Genomic DNA, 7,751 nt, shown 5'->3' on the forward strand with positions numbered 1-7,751 from the left:
GCCGCCCCCATATAGCACACAGTTCTCTGAAACTGTCTGCTGTATGGGGGCGGCCATTTTCTGGTGGTCCTCAGCAGAAGAACGGAGCAGCCGGGACCAGTGCGATAGGTAAGGCTGTGGGGGATTGAGGGGGGGTTTGCATGGGCGGCGGGGTAGGGGTGCTTGGCGGGGGGGTGGGGCGCCCAAAACTTAGCTACGCCACTGCATTGCTCAGTGTTAAATGCTGAGCTTAGGAGAAAGGCAGCACTGTAGGGATGACCATGAACTATTGATGTTCCCAAAAACATCGATGGTTGGGACCTACTGCCCGATGTTTTGGGGATAAATAGTCGAGGGTCCAATAGTTTTGTGCCATCGATGGCTTGTGATGGTAAGGTTGAGGGCGCGTGCGCACTGGGTTCACAGAGTTGCTGTATTCAGAGGTGTCACTGCGGCCCGCCCCGCCGGGAGGTGTGCGCATGCGCAGAAGAACCTTAAATTGAATGGATGGCTAGTTAAAGTTTCTTCTGCGCATGCGCGCACATCCCAGCCAGGTAGGCTGCCCGTCCCGTTGCCCTGCACATGTGCAGCGCATCGATAGTAGGAACCATCGATGGTAGGAGTACAATGTTTTATAGCCATCGAACAGTGAATGCCGGTCAGTTCTTCGTTTCATAGTCGCTGCAATTCGCTTTTGATTTTCAATGGGAAAAAAGTGTATTCATTGCCAAAATGGAGAAATTTTCACTGTTTTTTTTTTTTTGTGAAGTTCTCCATTCTGCTTTCGACATCTTTTTTAGGTAAACTGAAATGTGTACTTATACAATAAATGTTTTCTACTCATTTTTTTGGTGTCTAAAAATCAGTTTATTTATTATTTGAAGGATCTTGCTACTGTATTTTTATTTCTTTCATTACATATGCACGAAGCGGGACCAGCTCAGTGCTCCCAGCACCTTCTCCCCGCCAGCCCTGTCTCCTCCCCAGCCACAGCTCATTCAGGGAGTCTGCCATCCCCTGCCTTCTGCCGTCCTCCCTGCTGTGTGCGGCGTGCGCCAGATTAGAACATTTTCGCCATCAGGGGCTCGTCAGGGGAGTTGAATAGGGTGAAAGAAGGGCTGGTGGCAGACAGGGAGGACGGAAGAAGCACAGCAAATTCAAAACAGGGTACGCTACCGTGTGCTCGCCGGAGCATTGAATACTACCATTGTTGGTGCAATCACTCTACTTTGTGCTACAAGACCCCCGGCGGCCGGCACTAAAAGTGATGTTAAGTATCCCTGCCATTGGCCAAGCTCTAGCTGGTGGCAAATTTCACAATAATGTAGCCACCACAGAGTTCTCTGAAAACTTCCATTGTGATCATACTTCAAAAAATGACAAAATTGGTTTTAATAAATATACCCCAATAAAAGCTTTTAGAAGTTTTATTTGTAGAAAGTTATCTATTTATTTCTTTTGTCAGGCTGCAGCAATTTCCCATACTTTCCCATACTTGTAATAAGAAATATGATCTTCCCATATTTACCAAAACTAAATATAAAATAATAGCGGAAGGAGCCGTGTGATAATAATGCCATCTTACTTCTGGTTTTCCTACTCCTGCTCTGATGTGACAACTGGTGACTATGATTTTCCCTCTGGCCAGTGATTTTCACAGGGGGTGAATGGCTTTCCATAGCAGCACACTCATGGAAAGCCATCAACCACGTCGCTCGTCTGCTGGTAATACCAGCAGATAAGCCTCGGTGGCTGGCGATGGTACAGGAGCGCACATCAGTGCTCATCGCTGGCCCATACACACTGGGCGGCTTTTGAGCTGAGAACAGCTCAAATGACAAAACTGAGCTGCTTTCAACTCAAAATCGCTCAGAGTGTTGTAGTGGTGGAAAGTTGTACTTTTGATTATCAGTATATTTTATGATTGGCAGCTACTAGCACAGGTTTTGCGTTTCACTCACTGTAAATAATTTGATTTATTCCTAGACCACCAACCTGAGGCACACCAGGGTGCCTAGGCACACAGTTTGTGAACGAATGGACTACAGGATGATTACTGAAGAAAATAAAAGTTAAAAAGAAAGTATGAACATAACACCTACCTGCACAATGTTGCAGCCAGGGATTGGTGTTCTAATATCCCATCTAAAATATAACTCCCATCCTAGTAAATTTCCCCCATTGTGTTAGAAGCTGGAAAAAGGGGCAATCATAAGGCTCTGTGGGGCAATTTATTAAGCCTGGCGAAGTGATAAAGTGGGAGGATATAATGCACCATCAAGCTCATAAATGTCATTTTTCAAACCCAGAAGACAGCTTGACAGTTAAGAGCCATATTCCTGCTGCATTATCGCCGGACACTATCACTTCACCAGGCTTAATGAATCTGCCCCTGAGCATCCAAATTTTGATGGCTAGATGACTGGGTCAGAGAATCCCCAAACCAGCAGGTCTTATTCCTGTTGTGCATACCTCCCAACTGTCCCGTTTTTCGCGGGACCTTCCCGGTTTTTCAGCAGTGTCCTGCGACAGGGGCATTTGGGAGTCGTCCCCCCCCCCCCAACCTGAAGTGAATAGACGCTATGCGCATGCGCACAGCGTCTATTCAGCGTTGCAGAGGGTGAAAAAATGGGGTGTGGCCCAATTGTGGCTTTGCATATGTCACGTCCTCATTAGCATAGGACACGCCCCTTTTGGCGCACGCACACCTCCGCCAGGTGTGTCCCTATTTCCCTAGTCAAGAAGTTGGGAGGTCAGGTTGTGTAGTGGTTAAGTATAGAGATGGGGCGTTCGCGAACAAAGCGGATCTCTTGGACGGATCACTTAAAAGAGTGAGTGAGCCACCGATCCCAGAAAGGTGAACCGTCATTCATTAACTTTAATTTTTTTTTGTTGAATAAGATGGTGGTGCTTAGCAAGTCAAGTACAGGGGAGCTACCGACCTCTCGCGAGATTTCATGCTTCATTATTATGAAATTAACCCTTTTCTCAAAGTGAGCTGATGATATGTCTAAAGATCCGGAGCTTACTTCAGATTGATCACTAGATCTCAGCTCTTTTTAGAGACCCGTTTTGCCCATCTCTAGTTAAGTACCTGTCAAAAATTGGTCAAAGGAAGGACAATCTGGGAACGAGAGACAGGGTATTAGGTGCCCAAGGCTCACCGATGTGTTGTGTGTTCCTATAGATGAGGCAAACTAGAATTGGGCAGCATAGATGGGCCAAGAATATATCTGCTGTGAAATTCTATATTTCTAAGAGCTACTGTAACAGATTGTTGAAAAGTTCATGGTATGTTAAAGAGGTGTCAAAACACACAGAGCATCACAGATTCCTGCTCATGAGCATGCAGACAGGAGTGCCTAATATACCTACAATGGGCAAATGAGCATCAGAGCTGGCCCATGGAGCAATGCGAGAAGGTTGCCTAATCTGATGAATCACATTTTGTTTTAAACCCTATGGACAATGGAAAATCATTTGCCCCAGAAAACACAAGCGGCAACTAGCTGTAGGGAGGGAGGGCAGCTGCCTCTTTCCCTCTAGACTTATAGGGCCTACACACATACCGATTTTGGCCAGTGATATAGCATGCCAGATTTAGCATAGCAGATTTCCTTTGAGCACAAAATCCTCTATATCGCTTAGAATGTGCAAAATGTGTCAGCGATATGCCTCAGCGATTCTGCTTAGCGATTTAAGCATGGCAGATTGTTCTCAAGCAAGGGAAAAATAAAAAATAAACTCATTTAAATAAAAATGGGCAGTTCAAAGGGCTGGGGGAGTTCTTGGGGAGTTTTAAGGGGAGAGAAGTCACGAGAAGTGTTGCAAAGAGTACCTGTACATAATAGCACCTTACCAGAGTGTTTGCAGTACTTTCTCTTCACTCCTCACCCCTTGAAAAAGATTATTTTTCAAGGGGAGAGAAGTCAGGAGAAGTTTTGCAAAGAGGAACCATACCTGTACATAATTGAACTTAAAATTAACAATAAATAACATTTTGAAATGAAATGACACCATACCGTGTTTTTTAAAATTTATTGAAAATACTATTTTAAATATATTAAAAGTATAAAAGTGAACACCACTGGGTTCATCAACAATATCAGGCCGAGAAATGCCTCTGGGCCAAAGACTTTTCAAACCAAAAAAAGGGATCAGGTCAACAAACTCACTAGAGTATACTAGAGCCAACAGAAGTGATGACTCACAAAATGTGCAAAGAAGAGATAGCAAAGGTAAGGACAGTCTTCAGTGAAGGACACACAAGAGTGACTGATATCGCATCATTCTGGAGTCAGGGCCAAATGACGTATCCAAGCAGACATTATAGTCTACAAGGATTCGAAAACGCATGGAAGAGCAATTTTTTCAACTAAAATAATTGTTTTTTTTTTTAAATTTAACAATTTATAATGGATAATAAACAGCATCGTCCTGTGCTTGTGTACTCGAGAAAGCTGAGTACATTCCAGTGGACAGAGTGCTGGTGGTGACTGATGTGGCCGGGTTGGGTGAAAGGGCTCCCGTCGTGTTAGGAGGGGCAAGCTGCGGAGGAATTGCCGGCGGATTACTATAGGGTTGGTGGTAGGGATACTGTGGCGAGGGTCCGCAAGATGCGTAATGCATCGGGTCGCGCATTAATTTCAGGTCATCAGGAAAATCCTGGGCCCGAATTATTGCATCGTACACGATGCATTTGATTTTTTGACGGGTGTCGTCATCCATTGAACGCATCTCCGAGTCTACCGTATTTGAAAACTGCCGAATTGAATCAATAGGCTTATTAAGCCTTGCCTCCGCAAATTGAAAAAATTGCTCAGAGCTGCCGGCTACAGATCTTTGGCTGTCTTCTTCCTCTGCCTGGGTGGTGGCGTTGGCAGGGGGGTGGATGTTGAGGTTTCTACTTCTTCGCACTCAAGATCTGCAGCCTCTGTAGTCTCGGACAAACAGCTCCGGAGTAGCATCCTGTAAAATAAAATAAAAAACGTTAGGACCATGAATAATGATGACATGTCGCATATCTATATGTGTTCAAACTTACCAGATCCTGGCTCTCCTCATCTTGCCTAATTGGAGGCACAGGATCCATGTTATTCTGTCCATGCGTTTTCGAATCTTTCTCCAGCAGGAAGTGCATCTGGTCGTAGTACCATAACGTCGGCTTGTATACGTCATCGGCACCGGCTCCAGAACTCTGAGATTCAGTCACTTTCGCATGCTCCTTCACAAAGACTGTCCTCAAATTCGCTATCTTCTTCTTCACACATTCCATGGTGGCATCACTTCTGTTGGCTTTAGCATAGGCCAGCAAAGCATTGTAGGCCTGATCCCTTTTAAACCCTATGGACAATGGAAAATCATTTGCCCCAGAAAACACAAGCGGCAACTAGCTGTAGGGAGGGAGGGCAGCTGCCTCTTTCCCTCTAGACTTATAGGGCCTACACACATACCGATTTTGGCCAGTGATATAGCATGCCAGATTTAGCATAGCAGATTTCCTTTGAGCACAAAATCCTCTATATCGCTTAGAATGTGCAAAATGTGTCAGCGATATGCCTCAGCGATTCTGCTTAGCGATTTAAGCATGGCAGATTGTTCTCAAGCAAGGGAAAAATAAAAAATAAACTCATTTAAATAAAAATGGGCAGTTCAAAGGGCTGGGGGAGTTCTTGGGGAGTTTTAAGGGGAGAGAAGTCACGAGAAGTGTTGCAAAGAGTACCTGTACATAATAGCACCTTACCAGAGTGTTTGCAGTACTTTCTCTTCACTCCTCACCCCTTGAAAAAGATTATTTTTCAAGGGGAGAGAAGTCAGGAGAAGTTTTGCAAAGAGGAACCATACCTGTACATAATTGAACTTAAAATTAACAATAAATAACATTTTGAAATGAAATGACACCATACCGTGTTTTTTAAAATTTATTGAAAATACTATTTTAAATATATTAAAAGTATAAAAGTGAACACCACTGGGTTCATCAACAATATCAGGCCGAGAAATGCCTCTGGGCCAAAGACTTTTCAAACCAAAAAAAGGGATCAGGTCAACAAACTCACTAGAGTATACTAGAGCCAACAGAAGTGATGACTCACAAAATGTGCAAAGAAGAGATAGCAAAGGTAAGGACAGTCTTCAGTGAAGGACACACAAGAGTGACTGATATCGCATCATTCTGGAGTCAGGGCCAAATGACGTATCCAAGCAGACATTATAGTCTACAAGGATTCGAAAACGCATGGAAGAGCAATTTTTTCAACTAAAATAATTGTTTTTTTTTTTAAATTTAACAATTTATAATGGATAATAAACAGCATCGTCCTGTGCTTGTGTACTCGAGAAAGCTGAGTACATTCCAGTGGACAGAGTGCTGGTGGTGACTGATGTGGCCGGGTTGGGTGAAAGGGCTCCCGTCGTGTTAGGAGGGGCAAGCTGCGGAGGAATTGCCGGCGGATTACTATAGGGTTGGTGGTAGGGATACTGTGGCGAGGGTCCGCAAGATGCGTAATGCATCGGGTCGCGCATTAATTTCAGGTCATCAGGAAAATCCTGGGCCCGAATTATTGCATCGTACACGATGCATTTGATTTTTTGACGGGTGTCGTCATCCATTGAACGCATCTCCGAGTCTACCGTATTTGAAAACTGCCGACTCATCGATAGTGCTAAACTATGCACTGGATGATTATCAATATTTGTATCTATTGATGGTCATCCATCTTGTTTGACAGATTGGCCTGTGGGCAAATCAGTTTTGCTGTGCCATCAATGAAGGGAAACCATCTGGTTCTCCCCCATCGAATGGCAAAAGCAACCATGAAATCGATGATTTCAAATCATTGATGGTCGATGGGCATCCCTAATTCTTTTATAAACCATACTTATGTAAAACTCATGTTTCAAATGGTAATGTCCTTTATTTAGCCATATACTTCTATTTATTTTCACTGTATGCGATACCGAAATAAAACATCCATGACAAGATAAGGGACAGGTGCTGACATGGGGAAATCCGTAAGATTAAAAAAATTCCATGAGTTGACAGCACTAAAACATCCACTGTATACAGGTTACAGACCCTTAAGCTGAAAGGCTATTAACCACTTGCCTGGCTGTTGGTATTTGATCATAGGGATCCTGATCTTTTTGGGATTCCAACGCCAATCTTCTAAAGGCAGTAAGGATGCCGGCATTGGTATTCTGAACACCGGCATCCTGATCACATCCCATATTATGAACCATTTTAGGAGGACATAATCCTAACTACATATCAGGACACTTTTTACATCCATATACACACAGAGCAAGCTTGCATAAACATACACAAAACTGTTGGCTTAGCATTTGCAGATCACCATAAAAATAGTTTACGGATAAAACAGAATGGCCATTCATATAAATATACTAGATTTTTACTCACTGCATTTAGTAAGAATTAAAATTTTACAGCCAAAACTACAGTACAGAAAAAATAAACAGTAGGGGATTATCAATTGTAATATGTTTAATCATGTGGTAAGTTAACTGGCTCCCAACAAAATGAATGGAAACAGATAACAAGTATCTGGTGGGGCGCTGAATGGTGAGCTGCTGTGCTAAGCTGCAGTTAAATAAAACGGGGGTGTCAGTCCCATATATATAATATATATATATATATATATATATATATATATATATATATATATATATATATATATATATATATATATAGCAGAATGTAGAGAGACAACAGCTTCACTCAGTCGGGAACTTTTCAAAAAAATATTTAAGTC

The sequence above is a fragment of the Crinia signifera genome, chromosome 4 (genome assembly GCF_055691185.1).
Source record: "Crinia signifera chromosome 4, ASM5569118v1, whole genome shotgun sequence".
NCBI classification, from domain to species: Eukaryota; Metazoa; Chordata; class Amphibia; order Anura; family Myobatrachidae; genus Crinia; species Crinia signifera.